General features: G+C 42.3%; 1 pseudogene; it reads left to right on the top strand.

Annotated features, from left to right (window-relative positions):
* Window positions 1–730: 730 nt before the first annotated feature.
* LOC126485616 (U2 spliceosomal RNA) lies at window positions 731–898 on the top strand (annotated as a pseudogene).
* The last annotated feature ends 12,545 nt before the right edge of the window (window positions 899–13,443 follow it).

The following is a 13,443-nucleotide window of genomic DNA, read 5'->3' as shown; positions in this document are numbered from 1 at the left end:
TAGGGTGCTGCTGCCAGCCTACCTATGTACAGGTATAAAAATTACAATAAAGGGAAAAAAACAGGACTCTCGGATAAAGACAGGATGTTTTCACTATTAGTTTAACACTAGAGAGTTGTTCCAGCCTTAGGTGGGAGATGGGTAATAATAATAATAGGATGTCAAACTATCTCTTCAGTGTAGAGAAGTAGTCTCTTGCCGATCTACAAGCAAGTAGTTGCTGGCACAGACTAAAGGATGGATAATAATATTAGGAAAACGACCAATTGTCCCAGCGCTGCTATAAAGCTGCCAGTCACTGCCATTTACCGAGTGTATTGTGCACCTTTAGAGCTAACCAAGTGGAGCGTTTCTTTGTACTTGCCCTGTGGCAAGACGCTGTTACGCAAGCCCCCACGACCAGGCCTAGCGCTACCAGTGGACTGGGGCCGCTAACTCCTAGCACATTGTGGAACAAACAGGGTTACCTAGGACGTAGTTTCAACGTAGTCTCAACGCTAACATAGGGTCTCCAGTTTCAAAAATCGACTTTACCGAATCCAAAATGTGGATGATGTGGTCCATATATATCGTATCTCTCACACGAGATGTCGATTCCTCTCAGTTATGCATGTTAGTTTCGAAGACAGATGAAATGGGAGTGTACACGAGTTTTCACCTCGCGAAAGTATCGTTACTTGTTGTTTCTTCGTTTAAAAATCCTGTACAGCAGTATCACATAGGCTGTACTTCCTCTTCGCGTATTCTTGCATGTGATAAAAAAATATCTTCTTATCAGGTTAATATCTGTTACGTCCTGCATCATAGGGCTAGAACAGTGAAATAATTTTTGGCTGTTGACAGAGTGATGAAAACATGGTCTACCTCTGTCATAAGGTGCCTCCTCACTTTAGATCTCTCTTTAAGTAACCAAATGCCTTTGTCACCTCCAAAATCTCTCAGGATAGCAGCACAGAGGAGTTGTAAATATCAGGTTAACACTAAATATTGCTTTATAACTGCGGCAATGTAGGTATTAAGATAACCATTTCTCCCTTTGTCTGTGGGAAATTGAAACTTCGTTAAAATGTCTCACGGCAACGTAAAAACGCATCATTACCACTCCAACTCGAGAATCATATCTGTGGTACTCTCGCCCTCGCTTCCATCCATCCTGCATCATGTCATTGATAATAAACTAATTAATTAAACTGGCCATAAGTGTCCGTTAGGAGGGTGAGTAGTATTTTCCTGCAGTCGGGTTACACTCGGCACGTAACTCAAATGGGAATCCCTGCAGTACTATTAAGAAAATTTAAAGAACACACCATTTGAGGCTGACTGCAGAAGGATTCTACTGCTGCAGCATACATTTCATAGGGACCACGAAGGTAAGAAACGAGAAATTAGCGCTCATATGGTGGCATATAGACAGTCAATTTTTCTCTCACTCTGTTTGGGAGTGGAGTTGGAAAGGAAATGACTAGTAGAGATGCAGGGAACCCTACGCCACACGCCATATGATAACTTGCGAACTACGTCTATAGATGTAGATGTAAATTTAGTCTACCTATTAAGAGTTTAGTCCATCTATTTACAGACACATGAATCTCACGGAAGAATGTTGTCTCTCATTTATTGAGAAAACAAAAGACAGAACTTCTGCTGCTGATTGTTTCTCAGTAAGAATCCTTCATGTTAGCCTCTGAGTTTCTCACTTCAGTCCGGTCACGAAGCGTATGTGGGAGGGAGTAATACATTTGCTCATAGTAATTAGAAAAAAATGGTAAAGAGATCGCCTCTAAGCCTCCCTTTTGTCAGTGTATCGCTTACCATCCATATTAGCACGAATATTCCATTGTTTGATGTATAGCGATATGTACATAGTTAGAGCCATGTCACAGACCCCTGATTATTCTTCCGAAATCCCATCACGTTGTGACAGCACTGTCCCATCAGTTAATGGACTGTCTAGCCCTCCACCTGTCACTGGCTATGAAGAGAGCTATCACAACGAGAAAAAATAGTATATTAACATCCAGGGAGAAATTCACCACCATGCAGGTGCTCTGCTTCCAGATGTTTTTTTACTACTGGTACTGTTTCTAGTGATTTGTAGCCAATGACGTAACAGGACAGTACCAGGTCTCTTTCGCTGTTTTAAATTCAATAGTTACATTTATATACATGCAGCTCCAACGCTCGCCAGTCCTCATCTCTCTGCAAATCGGTGTAGCTTACCGGTATAGCAATCCTGCTATAGACAGGAGCCTAAATCTATATATATATATATATATAATCTGCAAACCACTGTACTATTTGTACTGTTTCGTAGCAGTATCACCGATTTCGTTTTCTAGCCACTTGCATAATGATCAAGGAAAAATGAATGTCTGTATGCCTGTGTATATATCTTAATCTCCTTCGTGATTGCTATGCCAGATATATGTTCTCCAATGGACAAGGAAACCTTACTGGTGCACCTTTACTATACAAGGACTGCACAAAGAAAATCTGGTGATATGCAGTTTATCTATACCGAACGATTGTCTATAAACATACCCCTGTAGGTGTCCTGATCTCCTTTACCGTATTTCAGTGATAACTACACCAGGTAAGTGATGGCACAATGGTATTAGAATCTTCGTTGACAGCATAGTGTTTCATGAGAAATACATCACCAGTTTTTCAGTTGGCATATACTTCCATAACACAGTTCCAACAGTGTCACAGAGCTTCCAACATACATGCCATCCAGAGAAATATTTATATTGGTGCAACCGTCTCACACCTCCACAGACAGGTCAGAGGTCCTGCAAGCGTTGAGGAAGACTTGGGATTTGACCACAGCAGTGTTCTCCGGGAGAGGTCCGACCATTATATCATATTCCATCTAGAACAAAGTATATCCATCGTAGTATGCGTATGTAGTTATTTATTTACAAACAAACAAGTACATGCTCGTATATCTAACTATCGGGCATTGAGTGCAAATGTTCAAATGTGTGTGAATTCCTGAGGTCCCGAACTGTTTAGACCATCGGTTCCTAGACTTACACATAGTTAAAGTAACTCAAACTAAATTATTCTAAGAACAACACACATACCCATGCCCGAGGAAGGACTCGAACCTCCGGTGGGAGTACCAATTAATCAACAAGTACAAGACAGACCAAAGCAATATCGATGTTTCCTCCAGCAACAGCAGTCATCGTAGAGCCTCTTACACCTCAATCCTAATTGTAGTGCTACAGTCTCCAGGTGACATGCCAACGGAAACTGCGGCCACTCGCCTCTTACACTGTCACTTCTTAGTGGGTGGATTACACTTTCTCAAAAATTCATGGAACTGAATTTCAGCCTGGCATATTCCTCTTCTTTAGCTCACCGATCTGTCGCACATCAGTGTTTGGGTTGCTTCCCTTAAGATTTCACCAAATGAATCTGCTGCCGCCGGCCGGAGTCATCAAGCTGTTCTAGGCGCTTCAGTCTGGAACCGCGTGACCGTTACGGTAGCAGGTTCGAATCCTGCCTCGGGCCTGGATGTGTGTGATGTCCTTAGGTTAGTTACGTTTAAGTAGTTCTAAGTTCTGGGCGACTGATGACCTCAGCTGTTAAGTCCCATAGTGCTCAGAGCCATTTGAACCATTTTGAATCTGCTGCCGACATTTGTATTCTTCTTCATCTCGCTCCAGATGCATATTGCTATGTATTTTACTGAGTTAAAGCTTCCTATGACAGTTTACGAGATTTCTAATCCTAATAATATGCAACAGATTTAGTTACATTCAGGTCAACTACCAGCCACACCATAAAGTCTTACCTCCTGCGAACACGTTATGTATAAAACAAATAAACCACAAGCTGCTGCAAGTGCATGGTTGAAGATAGCTGCACCAGTATTGTCACATACCCTTCCATCCCAATCTCATGCACTGATCAAGTGAAAAAATGATTCCATGATACAGTAATCCACCCTGGAAGAAATAGGTCGTCTTTCCCAGTGATTCTTTTTCGTTATATATTAGAATGGAGTATGCCAACTTATTCTACTAGTATCCACATGATGATTTTGCTCCGCAGATCAGCCATGTAACACGAAATAACGTGGGCACACACGATTGATGGACAGCGACTATATAGTGTTGAGCTGTCGAATCGATGCTACTGTTCACCAGTACATATCATTTAACCAAAAATGGGGTAATGTCAGGATAACAGCAGCCAATGTTCTGAAAGTTATAGTGAAAGTTAAGACTTGAGTGCTAGGAGCTGTTTAGCAAACTGATTTATAGACTGAGGGGCAGATGATAGTTAAGTATGACACATTCTGTCACAGCATTCCCGTCTCCAACAAAAGCAGTGTTAGTGCATCGTTACTCATTCTGGTTCGTGTCGCTATGTTAAAATTAAGCTCGAGTCTCATCGCAGGGTCATATACCTAATGAATCAAATGAAATACACATATGTGGTCTGCAGGAAGCAGTATGTAGTGAAGTGTTGCGAGAACAGATCTGTGGCACTGTCTTCCTTCAGATAGCGGAAGCATTGAGATGGAAGATGGAGATGTGCTGCATGTGATTTCAGTCACTTAACCATTCTAAGATCAACGAAAGTTCAATGCAAGGTGGTATACTTAGCCCTGCAGGTTTAGGAGGCGGGCGATACGTGTAGAATTTAAAGCGTACAAAAACAACTATTTACGAAATACTATCGCTTGTCTCCAAACATAATTCAACGCTATTTAAGTACAGCTATGCTGTGTGTGGTAATCCCTCCCGCCATTAACAAATGTTCCATTTAAACTATATAGTCTTCCATGCCATATACACCTGTATAGAACTCCTCCTAATTTCGAAATGTAGCTTGCTTAGGATGAAGAGAAAACAGTAGTCTGGTGGTTCAATGGAATCAGATGCGTGTAGCATAGGTCCCAAACGACGGTCAGGGATATTGAAGTACTGATTTTTGAATTGTACTACCGTGTTGCTATCATTTAGACAGGATCAAACTCAATCACCCCATCTCGACAGTTATAAATCATAGTTTAAAAACCAAGTTCATTTTAGCGATGGAAGATATAACCATCTCTCCCAAACGTTATGTAGTCGCTCTTATCTATTCTGATTATCCGAATTCATAAGCTAGTAGTCATCTAGAGAAGGCCATGGCAATAGTACATGCTGATAACCAATTTCAATGTCAAGCATTTCCACTTTAGATGGATATTTTATATGTCCATTGAATCTACACCAATTTCTCCTAATGTACACCATGCCCCAGACTATGGAATATGGTGCAATGTGTCTATAGTGCACAGACTTCTTCCTATTAAAGTACTGATACATGATATCACCCTTGCATCCAGCTTATAGTTCATACGTTAAGAAACCAAGAACCTTCTGCCTCCTGTTCCCACCATATCTGATTTGTAATGCTTTATACTAAAGTAATATGTTTCATGGCAGTACATAGCACTCAGATTTTTTCTCTGTGCAATACACCCCAATACAGAATCAAGTCGCTGCTAGCTTAGTGAGGTTTAGATCTTGCAGAACACAATAGTATTCTGCTGGGGGATGGAGTTATGATTTTTAACCCCATGGAAGACTGCATGTGTTGACAGAATGGTGATTTGTATGTTAGTTCCATGCTTTGTACTATGGGCTCATGATTGTTCAACACACACCAGGAGGTGTCATGTTCACACTGCAGTAACAGCTATCATATTAAGGGGACACACCCCTGAACGGGCTGCATTTTTAGCATTGTCTTCACCCTCATAGTGCAACTGATCTATAAATGAGAGACAGCTCAAAACACTTACACACAATTAGGGTCATTAGTAAAAGTATTTCCCAAAAAAATCATTGAGATATTTATTGCATTTTGGTACTGACAACAATATTTACAATAGTTTAAAACAATTGAAGACTATTTCACTGTGGTACCATTTTCTTTGGAACCACTGACAGCACAGCTTGGAAAAAGGGCCAGAGTACAGATAACATTCACATAAGTGTTTTACGGCTCCAATTTCCTTGCCTGATGCTGATCTGCGAAAAAGACAAGTAATTCATTTCACTACAACAAAAATATTTAAAAATGTAGCTCATATATCACCGACACCATCATCATGTTATAACTTTTTCAAGAAATAGTAGGCAAGGGATGTAGAGGGGGTCATTCTAAATATTTTTACCAATTTTTGTGAGTTTAACTTCAGTCATTTAGGAGAAAACTGTACCTGAATGACGAAAATTCAAGTTTTCGGTAAATCACAAAAGAAGATTTACATATTTAATAACTTACCACTATGCTCGTTTAGAACAATCCAGCTCCATAATCTAGTTGCCCTCCTGTTTCCTTATCCTCCATACTCTTTCTCTTCATTCTTTTCTTTAGCCTTGACTCCTTCTGCTGCTCTCACTGGTTCGGTTGCCCACCGCTTATCAAGAGCAGTTAGAGCTGAAGCCATATTCCTTCCCGTCTGGATGCTCAGTTCCTTCATAACATTGATCCTTGAAATTGCACCATCACTGAATGTTACTATTGCATCGATTACACTAATCTTCAGCACTGTCAGACCAACAAATACAGTTCTGGGTATTCCCTCTCGTATACAGCTGTTGAAGCTTTCATTTGCATTTTGGGAGAGACCATGCATTCATATCCTAAGTAGATTTTTATTTGCCAGATCCCTATATGTGGGCCTAATTGCCTGCATTACAGAAAGTGGTAAGGAATGCTTGTCGGTATACTGTATGCTTGTAGCATTGCTCAACCAGTATTTGCACCATTAATCTTCCCCTTTTGGACACAAACCATGCTGTGGGCTTTCATCTGTTGTCATTCTGTGAAACCATGTTGCCCAGACAGTTCGTCTCATGTTCTCCAAATCTCCTACATTTCTAATTATTGCTGGTCCATAATACTGAGTCAAAGAATCAATTTCACTTTTTTTTAAGACGACCTGGACCACCTATGTGTTTTCCATCTGACGGTTTTTTCCTTATATAATTTTCTCAGCCAAGCTCCCATTCTTTTTTCTACTTGCCCAACACATTCAAGCTTTTCTATCAGAGTGTACCCGTATGGTCTAACAACAGTAGTGTGTCCTTTACAGTCTCCATCCCCAAGGTAGCGTACATACCTCACACCACAATTAACCTCTGATCTTCCAACATGTTTAGAACTCCTTTGTTTCCTTGTTTCCACTTGAGCCATCAAAGTTTTTTGCACAAACATGGGTGCCAATAAATTTACTTAAAAAACCCTGGCAGTGCTTTGTTAGACATTCATAAACTATTATCTTACGAGTTTCAATAAATGTGGCAATTGCAACCCCCATTCAGAGAAGTATGACCTCTCTTCTGCCAAGATCCATCAAATGCTGCTACAATGTCTGTATTCTCAGACAAGGCTATTGCTTCATTTGCTGCTCTTTTCATTGAATGTTCACTTTCACTACATAAGGCATTATGTATTAATTTATTGTATCTGTCAAATCTCAGTGGAGGTGGAGGCAAATCCATTACTGCACAAAAAATCTCGGCAGCTCTCCTCTCCCGTCCAATACATCGCATTGCAAAAGCATGCTGAATATTTACACTGTAATGTCGACTAACAGATACTGGTGATGTCATAGTATCACTGTGCATCTTACACGAGTTACAGGCAATCACTGACCGACCTGAAAGACTCTTCCTTGCTGAAATGTCCTCAGAAAAAGTTCAATACTATCTTCACAATTGAAGTACTTACATTTCACAGCACTCTTCAAAATTCTTGTCAGCATATTTAGGTTCACAATAACATTTCCGTCATTATCGCTGCTCACAATACTACTAGGCCTGTTCTTATTACATTCAGAAAGTGAAAGTTTACGTCTTGAAGCACTGCCTTTAAACACAATTTCCTGCGGGCGACTTCTGAAGCAACTCATTTGTATAATTTTGTTGTGTTTGGAACTAGTTGCAGCGAAACTTTCGTTTGGGTCTAAATTTCTTTACTCTCGGCATTAGTAGAACAGGTTCAAAATGGTTCAAATGGCTCTACGCACTACGGGACTTAACATCTGAGGTCATAAGTCCCCTAGAACTTATAACTACTTAAACCTAACTAACGTAAGGACATCACACACATCCATGCCCGAGGCAGGATTCGAACCTGAAATCGTAGCGGTCTCACGGTTCCAGACTGAAGTGCCTAGAACCACTCGGCCACTCCGGCAGGCCCCTCCCAGCAGCTATTTACTTGTAGATTGGCAGGAATTTAAGCCTCTGCACTTCAGTGAGAGTTTGTCATTCTGTTATTATTACCTATTCTTCCCACATAGTGCTACACTACTAGCCAAAACATCCTCTCTACACCCAAAAGTGGAGGGACATCTTCATACTTAAGTGCCACTGGCCACTTGGAACACAAACAAAGAATAAAGCATGTATGGTCTCTCTCACAAAAGCCACTAAGTATATTTTCCAGAGGAAAATGATTGGCAGCCTTTATATTGTAGAAACCTATAGTGGATGGAACAAAGACTGCTCATCCTTCCAGGAAAATCTGGTCAACACGCAGTGGACATAAAAATCCAGAATGAGATTTTCACTCTGCAGCGGAGTGTGCGCTGCTATGAAACTTCCTGGCAGATTAAAACTGTGTGCCCGACCGAGACTCGAACTCGGGGCCTTTGCCTTTCGCGGGCAAGTGCTCTACCATCTGAGCTACCGAAGCACGACTCACGCCCGGTCCTCACAGCTTTACTTCTGCCAGTATCTCGTCTCCAACCTTCCAAACTTTACAGAAGCTCTCCTGCGAAACTTGCAGAACTAGCACTCCTGAAAGAAAGGATACTGCGGAGACATGGCTTAGCCACATCCTGGGGGATGTTTCCATAATGAGATTTTCACTCTGCAGCGGAGTGGGCAAGGGGAAGTTGCTCCCCCAGGGCCCAGTGGTGGCAACAATGTGAATTAGGCCAGTCAGTCTGCACATGTCAAGGTGAGCACATGTACAAGTAAAAATTTCTAGAAGCATTTTCCAACAGGCTGACATCTCAAAATAGAGAAAAGCTATCCTACATAATTCCAGTCCAACGGCACTGACTGAGCTTTTCTTACAAATTTCCAACATAGTAACACCCAAAATTAAGAAAAAATAACCATGCCTCACCAACAATTCAGTATAGACTGACTACTAAGCCGTCAAATTATTTTATGGGAGGGGTGGGGGGAGGTAGGAGGGGAAGTGCTAGAGGAAAGGGTGCGAGAGGGGAATCTGTGGGAGGGGGATGGGGAAAATCTCATGACTTGATCCAGGGATGCCATTAGTGTGATTTTGACACATGTGCACCAGGGACAGGCGTGAATAAATTAAGATTGTCCCAGAACGAACATTGACCCAATACTAATGACCACTACTGACTGGCAGTAGCTGTATTCTTGTTTATCAGGAAGGGCTCGTTCCCCAGTTGGGCGTCTGAGTTGTTTTTGATGGCTTGGGAGATGTGTGTAACGTCGTGGGCAGCTACACAGAATCAGACGATGAACAGAAACATCTGTTAATTCATTAGCCTTGGACAGGCATTCTTTTGCATCCTCGTCTCCAGTGAGGTTTGGTGTTTGCTTGTAATATTTCCACTCGGCATGGTGAGCAAGGCAGCACAGTATGTGGTGCCCACACGATGCTGAGGAGGAGACGTACTGGACTGGCATAGTTGGCACACCAGGAGCTGAGTCGCCAGTGATGGCTCAGCACTGGGCGCATCTCCGCTACAGCATGGGGCAGGCAGCAGTGTCTTCTGACTTGTCACTTGCGGCAGGTTGTAGTATTGCCCAGAGTCAAACTCCCGAGTCAAGGCTAAAGAGCAATGGAGGGTAGCAGGTGGACTCTGGTGGCAGAGTGTCGGCGGCAATGTTTCGGCAGTTAGGCAGTTGTCCTTCAATCCCATCCTGAGGACGGCTGTGTTGCCGGTGACATAGTTACTGCAGAAACTCCGGGGAGGCGTCAGTAGAAGCGGCGATGATCGAAATATTCCAAGTGCAGTGCTGTGCCGATCAGGACGTACTGGGATTTAAATTAAGGTGCTTGGTGATGAGTTGACAGAAGGGACTGCATTTCTGTGCCACCGCGGAAATATCTAGAACAGGGTCATCTGAAGACATGCATCTGATGTCAACCAACAGTGGGTCTAGCTGCAAAATCATCTTGGTATCTCAACCCACTGCCATGGAGAAATCTGATGATGCAGAAGCTGCTGCTGAGTTGCTCAATTAGCACTTGCGTCGACCAGTGGTGGTCAATTCGTGGCTCCCAGCGCATTGTCAACGGCTTTGACTGTGTCTATTCCATTACAGGGAGACAAAAGTGAAGCAAGGACAATGCAACGTAGTCGAATTAAACCTGGGAATGTTGAGCGAATTCGATTAGAAACGTAGAGGTTTACTGTTTACGCAACAAAGTAACTAATGTTCAGCAAAGGATATAACATGTATACTGACAATAGGAAGACATGCATTTCAGAAAAGTGATATTTTCTGACATTAAAAACAATTTTAAATGTTTGGAAGCCTTTTCTGAAGGTATTTGTGAAGTGTAGCCTTGTAATTGTGAAGCGAAATTTTGGTGACACACAGTTCAGAAAAGAAGGGATTGGAAGCTTTTGAAACATAATGCTACAGAAGAATGCTGAATATTTGGTAGATCAAGTAACTGATGAACAGATACCGAATTGAACTGGAGCAGAAAGAAATTTGTTGCTCAAAACTTGACTGAAAGAGAGTTTTGTTGATAGGCCACATACTGACGCATCTGTTAATGGAAGGATGAGTGGTGGACAAAAATTGTGGAGAGAGACCCAGACCTGACTACAGTAAGACTGTTCGACGAATGTAGATTGCACTAGTGGAGCACAGGTGAAGAGATTGCATGGGATAGATTAGCGTAGAGTTTTGCATCATATCAGAGTTGAGACTGAAAACCACAACAACAAAACAACGTCAGCAGTCTGTATCGTAACCAGGATATCATTAGCAGTATCCATTACTAGCAAAACATAGGCAAAGCTATCGAACGCCTGAGTTAGTGTACTTCCTTACTAGAGTGCAGAAAAGCGCCGAAACTAAGCAAATCGTTGTGTACCTAGAATGCTCATATTTCAACTCCGTATAGCATTCAAGTGAGTCATCGACGGTTTCAATCTACTTGCTACTTTCAGAACAAATTTTTCACTGTGAAGCAGATTCGAAACTGGAACCCTGTACGTCGCGTTACCGACTGAGACTACACAGGCACGACTCCAGATCCGCCTCTGTTGTGGACTGGCAAGACAACCAATCCACTATGACAGCCTCCACATGTAGATTATTGTCTGCACCTCTCTCCTACTTTCCCTTCATCCAGGAGTGGTCCAACAAGATATGCAGGAAGGCTTCTGTGAAGTTTGGAAAGTGGGAAAGAGGTACCAACAGAAGTGATGATTGTGTAAGGGTGGGTCATCAGTAGTGCCCCTTAGCCCTAATTTGGAAATGATCTACAGTGGGTATTACTGGGGGGGGGGGGGGCATTATACTGTAATTAACAAAGGAAAGCAATAAGTATTTGCTTTTTATTTTATTTTGGATATGTATAAACCAGAGGGGTTGTTGTGCTAAACTTTGTCATATTTGAAACTTCCTCGCAGATTAAAACTGTGTGCCGGACCGAGACTCGAACTCGGGACCTTTGCCTCTCGCGGGCATAATTGTTACTTATTCTGATACATTGAAAGTTGTCTCTTATTATTGTCACCTTCCATGTATCAAATTTCATGCCTCTGTATTTGTGTGCAATCTTCTAGTGTAATACCTGTGCCCATTATTCGAATATTGTGAAGTGACTACCACTGTAATACACTGGTTTACCTTAACTAAGGTCTTTGAAGCAAGTGGGGCTCAGCCTATGAAACTGCAGGGCAGCTGTAGAGACAGCGTGGCCTGCAAGTTAGAAATACACAATACTTCTTGTTCGTTCTTGATGGTTCTGTTCTGTGCTATGATAAGGAAATGGCGCACCCATGACATAAATTGAGAAGGAAATAGAGTGATATATAGCTGCAGCTTACAATGTATCAGTGCTAACACTGAGAGAATTGTGAATCACGAATTCGCTTCATACGAATGGAGCAAACTATGTAACAGTGTAACGGTTTTGCGAGCTTGGCGAGCCATATCTGAAATGTACTGCCCTTGTTCGGATCGAGCCATGATGACTTATAATGTGGGACTGGCAGTTTTCGATTCACGTTGGCCAGATTCGTGTTTTCTATATGGTGTATTGAACAGAAACTGAAATGAGTGGAAAAGTCCTCACTCATCCATAATTTTTCTGCTTTTTGATGGTTTACAGAATAATTTGTAAGGGAAGTCTTTGTCTGATAGTAGTGGAGTAAGTAACACGTATTTCATATGTTTCTGATGTTGCATGTAAACCAACTGTATATTTTGGACTTGCTGAACCAGATATTAAGATCAAATCTTTAGCCTTTATTTACACTTCATTAACCAAATTAAATGAAATTCTGTCATCATTGATGACTAGTGTAGCAATGATAAAGAAGCATAGGCTTATGCATCCAGAAAGACAGCTTTTTAGATGAATGCCATTTCTCGTGTTGTACGAAGAGCTACACAGTATTCAGATACAGTGATCATCCAGAATACTATGTCCACCTTTGGCACGGATAACAGCAGCGATGCGTCTTGTTATGGAAGCAATGAGGCGCTGGTAAGTTACTCGAGGAACTTTGCACCAGGTCTGCATACGCAATACACCTAATTCCCGTAAATTCCGGGGAGGGGCTAATTATCTCTGATACCAAGTTAAATCACATCAAGATGTGTTCGATCGGGTTCAGATCAGTTGAGGGAACAGCACATCAACTGGAACTCGCCACTACTTCATCACAATCCTGGCCTTGTGACCATATGCATTATCTTGATGAAAAATGCCACCGCCGTTGGGAAAGGTGATAATCATGAAGGGTTGTACGTGGTCTGCAACCAGTCTACGATACTCCTTCACCGTCATGGAGCCTTGCACGATCTCCACTGTACCCATGGACGCCCACGTGAATGTTCTGCAGAACACAGTGGAGCCGCCCACAGCTTGTCTCCGTCCAGCAGTGTAGGTGTCAAGGAGCCCTTCCACCGGCATGATGAAGAAAGTACCGCGATTCATCTGACCATGCAGTGCTCTCCCACTCCACCAACGTCCGATGCCGGTGGTGACGCACCCATTTCAGTCGTAGTACCCGATGTCGTGGTGTTAACATTGGCACATGCATGGATCGTAGGCTGCGGAGGCCCATTGTTAGGAGTCTTCGGTGCACTGTGTGTTCAGACGCACTTGTACTCTGGCCTACATTAAAGTATGATGTTAGTCCCGCCACAGTTCAGCACCTGTCCTGTTTTTCCAGTCTGCCCGTCC

This window comes from Schistocerca serialis, chromosome 6 (genome assembly GCF_023864345.2).
Source record: "Schistocerca serialis cubense isolate TAMUIC-IGC-003099 chromosome 6, iqSchSeri2.2, whole genome shotgun sequence".
NCBI lineage: Eukaryota > Metazoa > Arthropoda > Insecta > Orthoptera > Acrididae > Schistocerca > Schistocerca serialis.
The sequence above is the reverse complement of the archived record's forward strand: the minus strand, read 5'-3'. Positions and strand labels throughout refer to the sequence as shown.